Raw genomic sequence first — 19,573 nt, forward strand, 5'->3', positions numbered from 1 at the left:
ATGTCAGAGGTGCAAAAAAAACAACCAGTGCCGCACTGGTGGAATTAGGACACGGCTTTCTCCCACTGCTTCAGTATTTCCCCACCATCACCACCCTGAGCACTAGGACTCTGCCTTCCCACTGATCATCCTGAGGCAAGGCACTGGACACAGATAACACACCTGTGGCCACACTGCACCTGCACAATATTTTGGGGACACTCTGCAGTGGCTGACCTTGTGACGTTGTGCTTGTGTTCAGCTGGGCGATGCCAGCAGACCTCTCATAGCTGCAGCCAGCATGACACTGCTCCTCAACAATTCCCTCATCAGGACACACTACACCTTGGGATGTTAATCATGTGCTGGCATGGGAAGGGCAGGAAGTGTGAGCTGATTTGCTTTCACCTTGGCCTGTTTAATGCCATCTCACACTGTGATGCCAACAGCACCTGAATAATCTGCTGGCATGCATATCGTGTACGTGTTTATTCTTCCCCACACCGTGCCTTAGAATGAAAGAATTCTGCAAAGAAAGGAAGGGACAGCTCTGCGAGCTGGGAATAAGCACACAGGGTCAGCTAAACCTCCTTTCTAGGTCATTTTAAGAGGTTTCATTACACAGATCCAGTTAGTTTAACCCAGTTCCACCATAAGAGAAAAAGAACCAAAATAAAGCAGATTGCTGGATGGAGCTCACCTGCTTAGAGCTACTTTGACACTTTTCATTAGATGTAAATGCCCGGTCTTGCTTTCCATATTGACCCAAAGGTGCTGGATCCTGGCTTACTTTCCCTTAGCATGCACCTCATCTGACCTAACCAGTTTCATGGGACCAGGCTGAACCTCCAAATTCTTGCTCTGCCACACTCAGCTTCATTTTCTCACAAAACCTTTGAATCAAGGCAACCTTCCACCACATCCTCCAAGCAAGTAGAAGATTTCCTACCTGCTGTAAGGCAGTCTTATTGTGAGTGTGTATCACAACATAGCTTTTTACATGTTATTCCACACCAGGATTGCTGTCTTTTTTGCAGGGGACTGAACTGCAGCCCCTGTGGAAGCTCTGGATGGTGTATTTGCAAGCAGAATGTAGGTTTTTGTGCTGTTTTGGAAGCTCTGCAATTCACTTCCTGCCTTGCACACAGAGCAGGGTTTTGCTTAGATGCAAAGCTGAGATTGAGCTGTCAGTCACAATATACTTCTCTTTTTCCCCATTTTAGAAAAGGGATTCATATCTGTAAAGGATGCACTCAGTTCAAAACACTGCAGCCTTCACTACATTGGTTCTGGAGCAAAACATCAGAGAGATGAAGGTATGTGCCAGAATTAGGTCTGTGCCATAAAACAAGCCTAACTAATGTCTAAATTCCAGCCTTCCTGAAAGTACAAACAGCAGCCTCCTTTGCTGTGCGGGTAAAACCAAGCTGATTTTTTAACAGTGTATTTCCTAGCAATTTCAATGATTCTTGCTGACAGTTTAGTTTTAAGGACCAAACTCTCAGACAATAACTCATGACCTAATTCTGAAGTCAAGACTTCTGTTCACAGACAATTTTCACCATACATCCCTCAGCAGTTTTGGAGAGAAAGGATTCTAAAAGAAGGCCATGGTAAGCACAAAAGAGACAAAAGCAGTTATCTGGACATTTAAACCAAATAAGCCCAAGTAAGTGCTAAATAAGGATTCTCAACAGCAGTTTTTACAAACTCATGTCAAGGCAGGTAAGAAGTTGGGGAGTCTTAACTGGTTACTTACTGCCTTGCCACACACCACTGCTCACCTCCACCCCATGAGAAATGAAGACAGAAAATAATTCTCAGTTAAAACCAAACTATGTGCTCCTCCCTACCAAAAGATATTAAGATATTTATGTATCTTTAGTCAAAGCTGATATAAAAGACAGAGAAAGCACACAATTTTTAAATAAAGGGATAAAACCCATACAAACAAACTGAAAAAGGCAGCAAAACCAGGATATTTACTGTCTCACCTGTCTACAAAGTTTAAATTTGAATTACCTTTGTGACTTGGATACTTAGCCTATACACTCAGATATTTAAATTATGATTGATTTTTCCAGCTCCTTAGAATATAATTCTAGTAATCACAGCTGCTCATTGCTATAGCTGGCTAAATCTTATTTGAGACCTCAACTTCAAGCCTCCATCTGTGGGTATTTTGAAGGAGGAGTTAGACACACATCTGTCAGGGATGATGTTGATAAATTTGCACTTGCCTTCAGAAGGAAACACAGTTTAATGGTATCTTAAGGTCATCTTTGGGACTAATTTTCCGTGACAGAGTCTGATCATAACACAACCCAATTGCACTAATTCAAGAGAAAGTTACCTCATCACAACAGCTCTCCCTCCAGTTTCCATTCTGTTTCTACTTTAATTTATCCTTTCTCTCTAGTGTAGTTTGGCTACAAGAAAAGTAGGAATCTTTGAGAAACTACCCCTAGGCCAGATAGGCAACTTTCTGATGACAGATGGAGAACCATTGGCTTTGTCATTCTATTGTACCATCAGCCGTACGTGACATAAAAACTAGCAAATTCAATATTGTGAGGAGAGAGGTAACAGAGAGTCTCTCTCCAGGGTTTCACTGTCACAGACTCCGGCTTTCTCCACCAGCAGACTGCTCGGCAGGACAAATTTGATCTGGGCAGAAGACTGCATTTCTACCAGGTTAGTTGCAGTATCTGACATAAAGGTAACATTTGCTCCAGCACAAATTTGTCGTTGCTATTTCCAGCCTCAGAGTTTTTGGACATTTGAACCATTCCTGGAGACTATGAGTGATATCTGTGTTGTTGATATCTGCAATATCAGTGTTCCGCATGGTGTGCCCACTTTATCTAAAAAAGGCTCCTGGGGACCTTCCTGTTGGGTTTGCTCCACTGTCAGATTCTGGTCTAAAAGAATGAGAGCCTTGGCTCCCTAACAATTCTGACAGACTTTTTGAGGCAGATCCCATAAAAATTATAGAGTAGTTCACAATCCACATGTGCGTATTTTTGAAGCATAAAATGTTCCAGAAATTCCTGGTGTATTCTGCATTCTCCACAATTTCTACCTTCTGTTTTCCTCCTCCTTTTTTTTTTTTTGTATTTCCATTTACTCACCATTTCAGTAAAGATCAAAAGTCAGTACATTGTTCTGTTTTATGGATCAAATCCCTCTAGACTAATCTCTGCAATGGCATACAGATCTGCAGATGTATTCTTCTGGAAAAAGTCAAAAGGCATTTGCATATTGTTCAGTATATTATAATATTTTGTCTGTTCATTTTTAATTGCCTCTAGAGTGAAGCTTTATGTTCTTATTTGAACACAAAGATTTCTTTTATGCCTGAGATTTAAATTAGCAGTGGGCAAAGCAATTCCATAAAGAAGAAAGGAGAGGGGATGAACATTTCACCTTTCATCAGAAAATAATACATCCAAAGTGAGTTGGATGTTGGGTGTGTGCCCTGAGCTGGGACCGCCACATCTTCCCACTACTCAGTGGTCTGTGATTTGGTGCAGATCCAAACCCACCCACCCCACTCCCATTCAGCTGCTCCAGGGGAGACTGTGGAGACCAGCAGAGAAGCTTTAAACCTCCCATGCTCAAACTGAGCATTTCTCTTTGCTTCTTTACCAAAAAAACATCAGAGAGGATTCCAGTGGCACTCCTTAACAGATCCTGTTTCCTAAGCAGGGCTGTGCAGAGTGGCAAGCCATGGTAGCAGGCAACTGAAGCCCTTCAAGTGCCAGTGTTTGCACAGAAAAGTGTGCAGGCATGAGAGGGGGAGGAAAGTGCCTGGCCTGAGTGGAGCTACCAGAGTTCCAGCAAACACAGATGGCACTGGAAGGGGACACTTGGTTTGTAGCCTGTTGGCCAGTAGTAGGAGAAGGAGCAGAAGAATAAAGGAGTTCTCAGTTACAGAGGAAGAAGACCATTAGGTTATCAAAACTATGTGGTTGTCAGGGAACCACCTGGACATCTCTCTGCATCTTGGAGCTGATCTCTGAATATTTAGTGGAATGCTGCTCCCTGCATGGCATCTTTACAGGGGAAACACTAAAACACAATTAGAAGTCTGTTTCATAATATTGTATTATTTACAAACACACTCATTTGAAAGGGATGAAAGTTGGTGCTGGTTTTAAGAGCTTTTGCTTTATGTTTTAGTTCTCTAAAATTAACTCTGATAAACCTGACTGCTTCTGATGGCAAGATAAAACAGATTCAAAATCTTAATATCTGCTTCTAAAATAAACCAAAGCAAAAGTAGTCATCTCTCCTTTAAACTCCTCTGACTTTAATTGCCTTTGACTCCTTAGACAAAATGAAGGATCTGATCCCCCTCGTTGCCTGTACACAATCCAAGGGACAGTACTGAAGACACTTTTCCAAATGCATACGAACAACAACAAAATCTGATCAAGTGACTTCAGTAAAATGAAGTATCTGATCCCCCTCATTGCCTGTACACAATCCAATGGACAGTACTGAAGGCATTTCTCCAAATGCATATCAACAACAAAATCTGATCAAGTGACTTCAGAAAGAGTTTTTCTAGTGGTACATGTGTGCTGTAACCTTCTAGGGAGAACAGCAAATTTGTCTGCACTCTTTTGGTACAGCACTTCCATTACACAGCCCGAGACAGATACATGTGATAGCTCTGTGTCAAAACCATGAATAACAGACAAGGTGTCAGAGATAGAAGAGAGGTAGGGGAGAGTAACTATTTCCATTTTCTGATCCTCTAGCAGATGTACTGTCAACACTGAGCTTTCCTTTGTAAGAAGGACTGACAAAATACTCTGGTGCTCTCCCACACACTTGTCCTTTGGAGCAGAGCATGGTGGGAGGCAGCCCAAGACAAACTTTCCTGACCTTCTCTGTCCAGAATAATTTTTGAAATTGGTATGGTCTTACTGTACCTTATGCCCAGTTTCCCTTGCAAAGTCTCAGTGCTGTTCAAAAGAATAATTTTTCCAAGGATATGTCCATCTATGCTGAGAAAACAATTGCCACAGTCCCTCAAGGAGCTCAGTTTTGATCAGATGAGAGATATCAATAATGCTGCATTAACACACAGTCCTCACAGTCTTTCATAAGATCCCTGGTGCTGCCAACACCATTGCCTGGTTTACACTATGCCAGTTCTTAGGTACCACATCATTTCTCTGTTCAAAAATATTCTGCCATTTGTCTGGGTAGGCTTTTCACACAAGCATGTGCCCCTGTCTCTTGGTTTTGTTCCAGCACAAGGTGTCTGTTTTTCCTAGCATAGCACTGGTCACTACAAAATAAACTCACATATCCCATCCTAAAGGCTGCAGTATTTTCAAGCTTTTTGAAGTCATTGTGTCTGTAATGCCATCCCTCCAAGGATCTGCTAATGGGTTCTATCTTATGCATCGTATTCCAAACTGTACACCACAGCTAGGAAAAAAAAACCCAGACACTACACGTGAAGTGTCATTGTTGTGAATTTGATTTATAATACCTAAAGAACAAAAAAGTGAACTGGTAATGTGTTGAACTTGGATTTGGATGCTAACTTCTCATGAGATGAAGTACTTTCATTGAGTGCTGAAAACTGAACCTGGTTACAGAAAAGCTCCTAACTGCATTCCAGTCTGACCAAGTATAAATATTTTTCAAACAAGGGGTTACTGGATTTGTCAAAGACACAAAGAAAGCCTGCATTATCCTAGAAGTTGCAACAGGGAACCTGATGGAGAGTGTCAGCCTAACACCTAATGGAGAAACTGTGTACTATAAAGACAAGGGATCGCTATGTCCCCACCTCAGAGCCTGCCATTTAACAAAGTAGTTCTAACAATGCAGTCACATTCTCTGACTTGGAATGCCCAAATAGATTGGCTCTTGACTCCCTCTAAGTATTCAGAAAATCTGGGGGATCTCAATTACACCCCTGTACAATACAAAGAGGAAAAAGGAAAGAAAAGGAAAAGATTCATCGAGTACATTTGAACTGGGTTGAAACCTGTTTTGATAGGGAACAGAGTATAGTATGGTTCAGCTGCAAATAAAACCTAACTGCTCTTAACATCCTGCAAAGTTGCTAAGGACCTATACACAAACAGCACAATCAATATAAGCTAAACTTGCATTTCATCGCTGAAATTAGAGCCACTTCATAGTGACAAAATAATAAAACAGCAAAAGAACAATGAGACACTCTGGCACATGTGTACATTTTCTAAAACCACACATAATGAAGCTTTAGCAATGCAGAACTCAACCTCCCAGCTCAAAGTTTTATTGGCCATTATCTCACTGGATTTGGAACAGCAGTTCTGAATGCAGTAAAAGACATCCATTTTTCACAATGTTTCCCCACATAACTGACAAATTTATTACTGTTATAAAAAAGGACACTATCTTGAAATCCTCGGGGTGCTTGACTTGTAATGGTGCCCGAACATGTTTCTCTTTTCATTATCATTCAGGGAACAGTGAATATGCCCAAATCAACCTCATCTACTTTCCCACCTCACACTGATGCAACTGATGCTGGATCTCCAGCCTTCTCCGTTGTGGTCCAAGACAATAGCTTAGGACCAGAGTAATCAGATATACTGAGAGGCTGTTTCCAGATTAGACTGGAGACTGCCAGGCATTCCCAGCATAGCCTCACACTGGCCTGTTTCAATAAGGTGTGTACTGTGAAAATCTTGTGGCTACCTCACAGAACAGGCAATGGGTCTCTTCTCTTAGAAGAGATGGGTCACCTGCTCCAAAGTTCTCCCTGCATGAGAAATAAAAACACTTGTCTCAGATTATAGGATGGTTGCAAAAACCCTCACAGGTGTTATGTAAACCTCTGGAGTGCATGAATTCTTCAACAGGTTTGGCACATCTTCCACCTCCACGGGAAAAAAGTGAGAGAAATGGCAGCACAACATGTTTTGGGTGGTGTCTGAAGAGATCCCAAACAAAGAAAAAAACCCAACCAAACAAAAAAAACCCAAACAAACAAACAAACAACAAAAAAAAAATTGACAGTAACTAATAGGGCATCAAGGTACTTGGTTAGCCAAGTTTTGCTTCTCTCTGGGAGAACTTTTGTCCTCCATCCATATTGCAACCTTTATGAGGAAAGAAAGAAGTCACAGCCCAGAAACCTCCTGCTGTCTACCAAACTCTTTGGTCAGCTCTTTGGTCCTCAACTTAATGACCCAGATCTGAGCACCACAATCATTCTGAAGTTATCTTTGATATCTTGTGTCTCTCATCCGTGAAGTCACTTTTGGGGCCTTATATGATATAAACTTTGTTCCCTTCAGCTGGACAAGCCTAAATTCCCCTACTGGAAAAAAGGCTTCTTGAGGAAGGCTGGACCCTTTTCTTTCCATGACTTCCTCACTCTGTCATCTGTCCACCCTCTTGGTCAGCACAGGCCTCTGTCTCCTTTTTGCCCACAACTCTCCTTTCTCCCAGAAACCCTTCCTGGAGCTCACTACATCCAGTGATACCAGGGTTGTGGCCTTTCACATAATCCCCTGATACCCCCCTACATCAGCTGGATCTCTGTGTCCTACAGGACAGCCAGGCTTCAGCAGCCAAGTGCCACTAACTCAGTCACACCTGCAGATCATGTTTTACATTACAGACCTGGCAGTAAGGAGTTGTTATCTTAATTTCCACTTGGCTTCTTACACACTTTCACTGTAGCCCTCAGTCTGGTTTTGCTTTCTTTGACATATTCAGACCTATCTGCAGTGGGCTTGGGTTAGGTTCTTCTCCTCTCACCATAGATAGTTATGAGTTTGATATAACCTATCAGCTCCGTTGTTTATGCTTTCTCTGCAGTAAATGGAGAGAGACAGTTCCAGAGGGTGTTCATCCCACTGTATTCTGGTACCCCAGAGAAGGGGGGAATGCATCACCTTACACAGAGTAGATCAGACAGCAAGCTCAACATTTACATACTACAGTTCAGCACTGCAAACCTTAGAGCATGAACAGTAGAGATCTGAAAACCAGAGACTGACTGACTGATTGAGAGCTTCACTCCCATGGAAGCCCAGATGTCCTCTCTGTCCCATTATCACTTTCAAGTTGAGGGGTGGGGATGGTGTTCTCTGGTACTCCAGGAGGTTGTGAAGATCTTAAAGGCATAATGAACACAGTTCTGTGGGGCTGACATCAGTTCTGTGCAACACCATGCTCAGTGTTAGGTTATCATTTGGGTCAACAGCCATAAATGTTTCTTTCAAACTTCTTTTCAGATTCTGCATCAAGGTTAAGTCTAGTTCTCCAGGATCCACATCAACCTCCATTTAAGGCAAGGAAAACAAAGGGAACTGTTCCTTTGAAACTACTAATGATTGAAGCCTTTTAATTATTTTCCTTTTTGCCATTAATTTCTGCCCCCGTGAGTCTCAGAGCTTGCTGCTTTATCTTCTAAGCCTTAGAAGCCTTGCTCTCCTCAAGGACACATTGGATTTATGAACATTTATTTCTTTGTTCACCATGCCCTTCCTATTTTTTTTTCAGAACAGGGAACTCTTTACAGCACCAGTTCATCCTCTCTCCTTGCCAAGTGAACCTTGAGTATGGAAAGTTAGTGTTTTCTGTATGCAGGGATCCTTTTCTTAATAATTTTCCAAGTAATACAGGATGCCTATTATAAGAAAGAAATCTCTGCATATTCTTACAAAAACATAATATTGATAAAAAGACATAACTCTAGACTGATCCTCAATTTCTGTATCCCAATCTTCAAAGATACTAAAGAAAATTGTACATTATCTTCATTCAGTGAAAAAATTCTCTTCTTTGTAAATCAACAAAATCACTTTTTCTCAGGTCTGTTTCTCCCTAGCAGTCTCACACATGCCTTCCTTCTTGCCTTGATTATTCTCTCTCTGCTTATTATCGTTAGGAGTTCCTATTCTTACCAGGCATGAAACAGGAATCTTTAAGATTTTACTGGCCACATCTCTGGTCTCATTTTTTCTTTATGACCTTCCTTCTGAGTCCAACATAAGTAACACAGAGTGAAGTCGGAGGTTGTGTATCGTTGCTGACAGTGAGTTCTACTTAAAAAAAAAATTTCAATCTCTTCTCTAGTTTCACAAATCTATCAGAATGGACATTTGTTCATTCTAGGATATATCCTCATAATAGAGTTACAAGTTATTTCAGGTCCCTTAATTCCCCTTGCCAATTTGCACAGGCAAACATTGTCCAAAATACTTTTAAAAAGAATAATAACAACCTCCAAAAAAATAAACAAGTGCTGTTCCACTGGGCAAACATGAAGAATAGTCTCTGTATGGCAGAGCACTGAAATTGTGGTCAAACCATCTATGCTGGTGGGGAAAGTACTGAAATAATGAACCAAGGCAGTGTTAGTATATATGTTTGTTACCAAAATCATTCATAAAGAGAACAGCAGAAAGGCCCCTTGTGCACCTCACTGATGTGCTGTGGAAGGCAACAACAAAGCAAAGGGCTGAGCCTGGCCACAGGCATGGGAGTGATGGGATCCCACTTGACCTAGAAGACTGAGATATTTCCTACTGGAGTGCTGCCTGTGATCCACTTGAAGGGACAGACAGAGAAGGGGATTTTCAGTCAGCAATCGCTGTGTTTACTACAAGACTCAATAGAGGAGCAGCTCTTAGTGAGGTCTTGATGTTCCCAGAAGTGGGAGAGAGAGTCAATCCATGGAGAAAGAAAAAAAAAAGAGAAATTAACATTTGCAATTTATCTCTCCAACATTTGCAATTTATCTCATAAGCTCAAATGCGTTTCAAGGGAAGTCAGTGACAATCAAGGATCAGGGTCCATTACAGTTTAGATCTTTTAACAGATATTTGAAATATCAACAGATGGGTAGGTTTCCAGTTCCTTTCAGCACACAAACCCATGTGCTCTTTTACAGTATTTTTAGAACTGTTAATTCCTGCATCTTGCTCTTACCTTTACAGTCCTCAGAAGCTATGATATACCAATTGCTACTCATACTTAGTTCATTTATTGAAAATCTCATCACCTTGTCTGCACAACAAGGGCTCTCATATGGTTGAAGCCACAGACATTCCCCAGGCATATTTAGGCTGCTCTTCAGAGCTTTAAGGAGAGAAAGGCACAACATGAGCAGCAGCCTACATCTGAGAGCTGTCCTCATCTTCCTGCTACACCGAGGTGCAACAAAGTACACAATCTGTGTGAAAGCTCCTCATATGACAAAGTCAGAAAAAGGAGATAAATATCAGGAAGACAAACAGAGCTCAAAAATTTCTTATTCTGTTTCCCTATTTGTGTCTCCTCCTGAGTATTGTTGGACATGATGAAGAGGTGCAGGAAGGTTACAGCTTTCCTGACAAGTTAGACTCAAGCCTGAGTCTACATAATTCACAAGAGCTCATAGAGTCCAAAAAAAGCTGCAGAGTAAACAAAGTCTGCACACCTCATCTTGGCCTCTCCTCTTGGAAGAAGCTCTCCTTCCAAGTTACAATATCAATATTAAATCAAAAGTTGTGAGAGAAAAATTTACGTGAGTGTTAAAGGCCTGTAGACAGAAAAGCTGTGGAGGAAGTTACCAACCCGGGAAAAGAAGCAGCCTATATTAAGTTAAGTTTAAAAAAGAGAGCACAAAGTATTGATCTGATCTTTGCCAGAATAAAATATTAATCATAAGACCCTTCCCTTACACCAACCACAACCATTATAATGATAAAAAACCCAGGAAGATAATAAAGTCATCTCACAAAAGAAGAAAGAAAATAACCCAGGGAGATATGGAACACCATTTGTACCAAACATCTTTTCTTAAAATATTTTGCCACAAATAAAAGCCCTAATAAAGCTTTTTTTCCCCCACTTACTTCCTTTCCTTGGGCAAATGCTTGTAAATCAGAGAGGAAGATGGCCAGTAACAGTCTCTTGCAGATTTGCAGGAGCATATTGCAGGACTACTGTGTGAAAGTGATGTCCATTGGGATGGCTGGGATCACCACACAGTAAATCACAGAGAATTTTACCAAATTAATCTCTCCCTCATCTTCCCCTGTGCTCTGTCTAGTCATCTGTCTCTCTGTGAGTTACAGGATAACACATCCCAATTCTATGGGTATCTCCAATTAGCAGCACGCCATAAATCAACCTCTTCTTGTTGCTCTGAGTGAGTTGCCTACCGTACAACCCAGAAATCATGACTTTTTTATAGTTTATTCATCTCCCGTCTTGCAAACATTGAAATAACAGTTCTCAGACAAAGCTTGTGGGGAATATTCTGTTTTTCTAGGAAGAAGAACGAACTTAGTTAAAGCCCTGGAAGGTCCTGAGGCTTGCATTTAGTGTCATGAGGTTATTTAAATTTTTCTGGGATTTTGGGGTTGCTTTATAATTTTAAGTCTTCTAATTCTAAGAACTTCATGAGTAAATGACAACAGTCCCAATATAATTTCCATATCTGTCTAAAGTAGCTCTCAATGACTTCTACTGACTTCTGCTCTAGCAAAATCCTCACGGCTTGTGAGTGGTACAAGTGGCACAGCCCAAATAATGTGTATGGTCCTACTCCAAGAACAGCCCATGCACTCCCTGAGTGACTGAGCCTGTTTGCATGCACACACAGCCACAGGACAGAAGTACTCCAGCATCAATATTCATCCCATAAGGACTACATAAAAATGCAAGGCTGGTCACTAACACCCAGCAGCCTTGTGCTGGCTTCTCTTTCAAGAACTCCCAAGAAATACCCATGTGATGGTGTTCAGGGTGCCTTAAGAGCTCTGGCAACTCTGAGTAGAGCATCCAAAGAGAGACAGACACTTTCTTAACCTTATGGATACCACCTATTTCACAAATCTGCTCTGCACATGTGAAAAAAGCCCAGCTGTCGCATACCTTAATTGGAGCCGTGGAGGAAAAAACAGAGGATTCAGGAGTTACGAGGTCACGGACACTCTTCAGTGGCCTCTCACACAGCTGGCCCTTCAGTAGGACTGTAATGCTCAGGAGAGACCTAAAAAAGAAGTATCCAAAAGAGGATGGAAATGCTGCAGAGTATTTAGTGAGACACAAGGTCAGTAATGTCAGCAGTTCTGAAGTAAAAAGGGCATTGAATTGAAGAACATTCACCTTGCTACTCAGCCTATGAAGGAATTCAGGGAAGGATGGCAGAGTTTAAACAGTGAAAATGAAAAAAAACCCTCAACATTTGCAGTTTGAATAAACCAGTGGTACCACAGGCATGGGACAATTGAGAGATGCAGTTTTCCATAGCTCTTAAAGTAGATCAAATATTTTGGCTTATATTTTTCCTGAGCATTCACTTATACAAGTCCTCAGAGGCATTTCTGTGACTTTTTTCTCCCCAAAAGAAAGCTGAGTAAGAATTTGGCCCAGGTAAATTTGCAATAAAGGAACCATGAAGCCACAGAAGGAGAAACTGCTTTTGGGAGGATTGACAAGGATCATCGATATTGTTGCCAAGGTAAGAAAGATCATTCAAATATACTTGATGAAAATTAAATATATTGCCAGATGTTGCCATTTCAGTGTGATGTGGTCCAGCACTCCCAGAAGAGAAAAGTCCATGTGTATTTTTCCAGATCTGATTATCATACTCCAAGAGTAGGAGTTGGGCCAAACGTGTCTCATAAGCAACACACCTTCTCTGACAATCTCTGCCCTGGAAACATAAATTGCTTTATTTTTAAAAGAAGTTTAATAAAGATGAGCCTGCCTTTAACTCTTAAACTAGAAGTTAACTGTTTGTCAGACAGAGCGCTCTTGTTCTATATAGGGCTAAGGGAAACCTTATGACAAGATGCATTTTTCCTTATTGCCAAATGATTTAGGAGTTCTTGCGGCTTTTCCCTAGGTCCTTTGAGACACCATGACAACCCTAGTGTGTCAGGGACAGGCAGAGGTCAGCACCAGAGCTCAGTTCTTTCTTCTGGAAGGAGCTGAGTAATTTTGTTCAGAGAAATTACATTGTTCACTAACACCAGACCAGTAACAATAGTATTGAAATAATAACTTCAATGGATCATCAGTTTTTAAGGGCTGAATTTTGCCTCTAAGTTGCATGACTGCTTCTAGAGGAAAATTTTGCCTGGTGCTCTCTCCTTCTGGTGTGAAGAAATCTGTGCTTCCCTGACCAGACAAAGTGCTTGGTGCCATCAAATATGATGGAAGGAATCAGGGAGTAGGCTGTTTGGAAGATCAGGTTCTCCATAGATAACCATGCCTCAAATGAAATTTTCTAGGTGGAAATTCCATTAGATACCTTCTGCTTTCTGCTTCTTTCTACTGTGAGATTTATTGCCCAAGGGATCAACATAATCCAGTCAGCAGACCCGCTCCAAACCTGGTTAGGCTCAGCAGTAACCACTACAAAGCAGATGAAATTTTCAGTGGAAATTTCTATCTAATTTCCAAAACCTGTGGAAGGAGCTATTGGCACATATTTATAACATTCCGATTTGCCTTCAAATGATCTAACTTCAGCTTTGTGAATTTTCTGCTTATGTCTTCAGATTTGAGTTCTCACAGATCACCTTCATTAAAGTCAGGTAGCCAGCCTGCCAAAACCAGAATTGAGAGCAGGCTTCAATGATGACAGAACTCAACTGAATCTCGACCTCAGGTCACCAAATTTTTCTGGTACAGTTAGAGATTTGTGAAATGCATAATTATGCAAGAGGTCTAAGACGTCAGGGGAAGTTAAAGGAAAAGCCCAGAAATTTATCAACCCTGTGCTCTTGCTGGGATGCTGAAAAAGAATTTTGACATCAGATAATATCTTGTGCAGTTAGGCTAAAACTTTGCAATGTCTTCATCACCCATTGAGGGCTTTTGTATTTAGTATTTGAGGAAAGGAAATTGTGAACCGGTGTGAGTATGCATTTCTGATGAAAGCGATGAGAAGACAGAGGAGATAATTTCCAAGAAAGTGAAATTGTTTTTCTTTACTCACACTAAATTTTCTCTTCCAATAGCTACAGTTCTCTCTGCTTGTTTTTATTATCAGCAGAGTACTGGAATATCACCACTTTGGCATTGACAATCTCTTCACAATGGAGAGGTAATAATGAACACATTTGCCATTATTTCAGTTCACCCTTTTGAATGGTTGTTATTCCCAGCTTCATTATCCATTTAATTTTGAACATGTCTGCTTCCTGCATCTCCTCCTCACATGATTTTATAAATTCCTGCAAAATAAGTACTCTCAGCTGTGTCTGAGACATGTCAAGAAAGTGATGTGTAAAGTACAGGAGGTTTCCTCAGGTTTTTGGGTATCTCAATATCAGCTAAGAATAATAACAAAACTGGAAGTCACCTTCAAGTCACCAAGCACCCATGATTTCATGTCTGTCATGGCACTCCATCACTGACAGGATGAGGAGTCCAACTTTTATTCAGCTGCTGCTTTAATGTTTCATGCCTTTGAATAACTTGGTCTCTCTCTCCATACTTTTGCTATCCCTCCACAAGGACTCCCTCCCTGAATGCTACAATTTGTTACATGAATATTTCTCTCACCCGTTGCAGCACTTTGTTGGAGTCGTTTCCTGAGTCCTCCATCAGCCGTGCCTGGCAAGCCCTAGGAGCTGCCATTCAGGCAAGGATACCTTTGAAGACTGTCTCCCTTCAATTACGCTATTTCAGAGCAGGCAGAGACAGTGCCCGATCACAGATCCCCCACATGCAACGTGGTAGGCTAGCTGACCTGAGCTGGTCTTTTTCTTGGCTTCTAGTCAAACTCTGGCTCTTCTCATTTCAACTCTTTTGAGCTGCAGCCACCTCAAAGGACGTCTCGCTGGCAGCAAAGCTCCCTCCAGTTTACACCTGAAGTCTGGTTCTCTGTTTCCCATCACAGTCTGAGGGCCTTTGAATCACTCTGTCCCCTCTGGAGCGTTGCAGACACGCCTGTGATTTTCCAACCACAGGATGTTCTGTATAAAGAAATTTCAAAAGACACACAGAAATAAGAAAGCGCTGATTCACAGGTACTCTGCGGCAGAAATAGTGGGAGTATTTCTTTAGCACGCTACTGGAAAGTCTCTCATTCACTTCAGGATGAACGTGTCATTTTAAATACCAAGCTACGAGTCCATGTGTATGTCATAAATTCCTTACTGATCTCCAGGGATGTGGCTATCTGATTGCCACTCTGCTACAAGCCACAGATTTTTCCAGATGTCATTAGTCTGTGGAAGATCCTTTTTCTGTCCCTGATGTCTGTGAGATCAAGTCCCAAACCAGGCTCTTTGGATAAACTCTCATCCTGAAGAGAAGTGCACCAGGGAAGTGGGCACACAGTTTTCATTTTAAAGAGCCTAATTCAGGACATTCCATTACCATACATCTATTGTTATTGATATCTTGCTCTAATTTTGAAATAAAAGCATGCAGAATAAATAAAAGCACTGAAAAAAAAAAAAATTGGACATTTTGCACTATCATACCTAAGCCCTTTCTTTCCCTTTACTTGAAAAGCAATTTTTGTTTTTCCAGTAAATAAACAATATTTGGCTTCTTTTTGGAAATTCGGAGAAATGTATTAGAAACAATGGAATCCACCATGCAACTGATGCTTCACTTCCTAAGAAACATGGGGTTTGAATTTCTGTTCTGCTTTGTTTTATAATAAGATCAGCTACTACAGGGATAAGTTTGGGATAATAAGAATTTTTTTCCAAAATAAATATTTAATAAAACAAGATTTGAGCAATTTATAATGATTGTGAAGCCTTCTGAAGGCAACTGTATTTTGTAGGTTAGTTTCTAAGCAAAGTAACAGTAAAAACCCCAAAATAACATAAAACCATTTTTATCCTTTCAACTGTTCAATTTCCCAGAAATATCACCAAATTAGTGTAACCCAGTTCTTTAGAACTAGTAAAAACAAGCTTTTACAAAAATCTCAAGTTTATAAAAATACTTCCTTTCACATCCTCACAAGCAGAACTTGAATTAATAAAGTGAAATAATCCTTTTTAACAGTTCCTATTTTAATTAAGATTCAGCGGGCATCATTCCTTTAAATTGGAAAAAAAAAGGTTATTTTTCTATTTCTCATTTTCAAACATATATGTATGTATAAAGAGGAGCGAGTGGGGAAAATACTCCAATGGAAAATGAGATTTAAAAGAGTTTTTCTTTTTTTTTTTTTTAAGAGAAAGGCAATTTTTTAACTGATTCTGCATACAAATATCTGAAGGTATAGAAAGGACAAAACCTATAGTCCAACATGTTATGTGAAAGAGCGTGAAATATTTTCATTTCACCCAGTCAAATGCTTTTAAAAATTCTTTGTAAGATTCCCAATGTTGGCCGTTACTGAAAATGGCTCTTTAATGTAAGATGGACTATGCCAAACAGAAGTTCTACCTTGCATAAGCAAGAATATCAAAGGCTATGGCACACACGCTGCTCAGCTTCAGCTGCAGCAGAGAGGTAAAGAGGGCTCTGACATGCAGCACTTTAGAGCTGAGAGTATGGATTGACATGAGGGAAAAGAGTGACATACTCCCTCAAGAAATGCATTTTAGGTTAATGCCTGGAATGTGCCAAAACTAGAAGAGTATAAGTGCAGAAAACAGAGCCACCAGGAAAGCTAGCTGGTCAGAAGGCAGCTAGTGTGAGAGGTTAAGGGGAGGGATGTGAGAAGGTCTGAGAGTTTTTCCCTGTGCCAGCTCCAGAAGCTCTCATACGTGACCTGGCTGAGCTCAGCCTTTAAGATAAGGTTTGCATCTGCTCTTGTAAGAAGAGTGGCTTCTGGAAAAGGACCAATGCACCTTTTGAATTATGTGGTGCTAAGGTATGAAGCCTGCTGTGGCTTGGCTGCAGCTGTGGTTAGTGCTGCACAGTCACCACTCAAAATGGATTTGAAGAGTGCAAAGGGGCCTCTGTTCTGGGGGTGGGCACAACACCACCACTAATATCTTTATTAAGCCAGTAATGTGGTGCTGCCCAAGGACACCTGACAAATACTGCTTAAATATTAACACTTTAGAATAGGTGTTTCCAAAGAATTCCAGAAAATCTAAGCCACCTCATTTCAAACACCCACTTGTTTTCTTTCAGCTTTTAGAGCCAAACAACTTTTCTGCCTGTCTGAAATTTTATTAAAATTACTGTTGATCAGAAGAGCTTGGCAAAGGTCTAGGTGACCTTTTCTTACTGTATTCCAGCAAACCATCACAGTAATTTTTCTCCAGCTGTGGAACATTGTAATATTAAGCAAAGCATTCTTGCACATTGTGATGGTTGAATTTTTTGCCTTGTCTTTGAAGCCTGTTATTTTCTTCAGGAACAGTCCAAGACATGCAATTTCTTTACAGGCAATTATTTCCATTAATACAGTATTACTTGGTCAGCAAGAGACCCTGCAAATCTGACCTTAACAAGCACCCTTTATATGAATAATCTGTAGTCTCTTACTAACAGATGACAACAATAAATTTACCCAGTGACTATGGCTCTAATGTGTATGTACAAGAGATACGTGAAAGAGAACTCCAATTTGACTTATTACATAAACATATTTTCCTCATGTAGACCTCCAAGTATGATTGCTATTGCCATTACAGCCTGCACTGTTCAAAAGAGATGTTTGAAGAAGAACTTCAGTCGTCAGCATTGGGTTTTCAGACTGTTATTATCAAACTAAGAACTGACTTAGTGGTGCTTTCTAACCTAGTTCCAACTTTTTGGAAAGATAATAAATACTTGATACAAGAAGTAGAAATTGAATGGGATATGCTCAGACATTTCTGAAGTAAAATTGAAAAACTGCAATAAATGTGTTCTTAAATTTGTCTCCTCAGAGAAAATATCTCTACTTTAAAACAGCTGCTCTCAAAATGATTTATAACCTTCATCTTCAATGATACCAAGATCTTTAAAAGATTTGAAACTTGGTGAATCATGGCTATTTCATGGGGTGATGCAGCATGATACTGCTTGAAGATGCACCCAGACCTCCCGTGGCTTGCATTACTTAGAGACACACTGCCATGGTGGAACAAGAGTTTGAGAAGGACAGTAATTGTTTTGCTTCAGCAGTGAGAAAAGGCTATGATTGTGAAAGTATGCTTTGAAATGAGTAAAGGCTCATTCCAACTTTCAACTGCTTCCAACTCCTTGCAAAAGCATGGCAATCCATCTTGGCGTCTCTCATCCCTTGGAACTGTACCTTGCTTTCCAGTAACGGCCAGGACGCTTACACAAGCTCTTCACATTAGAGATTACCAAGAAGGTCTTCATCACAAATCATGTTGACCAAACTGGTCAACAGAAACTATTGTAGAGAAGAATGCCAATTCTAAAAAAAAACATCATCCTGGTTTCTCACATGAGGCTTCTTGACTGCTAGAGCAGCAGTTATTTGATGATTTTCCAAGATCTCATCCAACACAAGAGAACAGCAGAACAGAAACTTTATAATTTGTCTCCCTCATGTGTACTTTAGTCCAACAAGTCATTCTTTACCTGGAGAGCATAAGGGATGCTGGTTTCTCCTTTGCCAACGTGACAAGTATCACCATTGCATTGAAAAGTATCAATGGAATGAAAAACATTATTTTTATCCAGACACAACATATTTAAATAGTCAATCAGTTTAATTACAGATATGCCTCAAATACAATCACTTTCTTGTGTATGGTTAAAGCAAAGACCTTGGAATACCTAATAAGCCTCAGGTTTCAAGAAAGTTTCAGACTGAGGAAATTTATATCTCTGACTCCTAGTAATTTGACACCTTGAGAATGAGACATGGGTCTGTGACTGGTGTGAACCAAAGGAGACCTGGGAACAAAAGAACGAGACCCTGATACACTGAAGGACAGAAATCCCTCTTTTTATGACATCTGTCATTTAGGCTTCATTTTAATAGGCTCTTCTCAGGCCTGTTAAGTTGAACGAGGCTGAAATTGACTCCTGAAAGTATTGACTCCACTAATTAGGAATCCTCACATTATTACTGCACTAATAGTGTCCTCCATTATGGCAGCTATAATATAATTTGCCTACACTCAGCATTGTACCATTTTTGGAAAGAAGGCTGGGTAACCAAAATGGGAATTTGAATAGGGCTTGACTTGAGGTCTACCATAATAGAGAGAATTAGAAGACAGTATATGTTCCATAAGAGAAAACACCTCTCTTCATACATCTAGCATATCAACATATACCTCAGCAAAACTAGGGATTCACACCAAGACCCAAACCATGTGTTTGTTTAGAAAGACAGGCAGTATGCCTTTTTCTTTTTTTTAAATTCACCCTTTTACAGGCAAAAATAGTGTAAAGTGTTTCTTTACAGAGAGACTGTATTACAGAGACTGCAATAGTCTCACTGCTGAAAACCCCAGCACAGCAGATTAAAAGGAAAGCTGTGCAGAGGCAGCAATGTGTTGTACCACCCTTGGAGAGCTTGGGTACACATCAAATGAGCCCAACCTTCAGTGTGTGGGTGTGCTGAGATTTTAAAGAGGTTCCCAGATGAGGAGAAAGAGGAGTCTTTCTTTAAGCTAAGCGCTGCATTCCACATGCGTTAAGAAAGATGAATTTCAGGATTTCAGGGAGCCTG

This window comes from Pyrgilauda ruficollis, unplaced genomic scaffold, assembly GCF_017590135.1.
Source record: "Pyrgilauda ruficollis isolate IOZ18807 unplaced genomic scaffold, ASM1759013v1 scaffold35, whole genome shotgun sequence".
Taxonomy (NCBI): domain Eukaryota; kingdom Metazoa; phylum Chordata; class Aves; order Passeriformes; family Passeridae; genus Pyrgilauda; species Pyrgilauda ruficollis.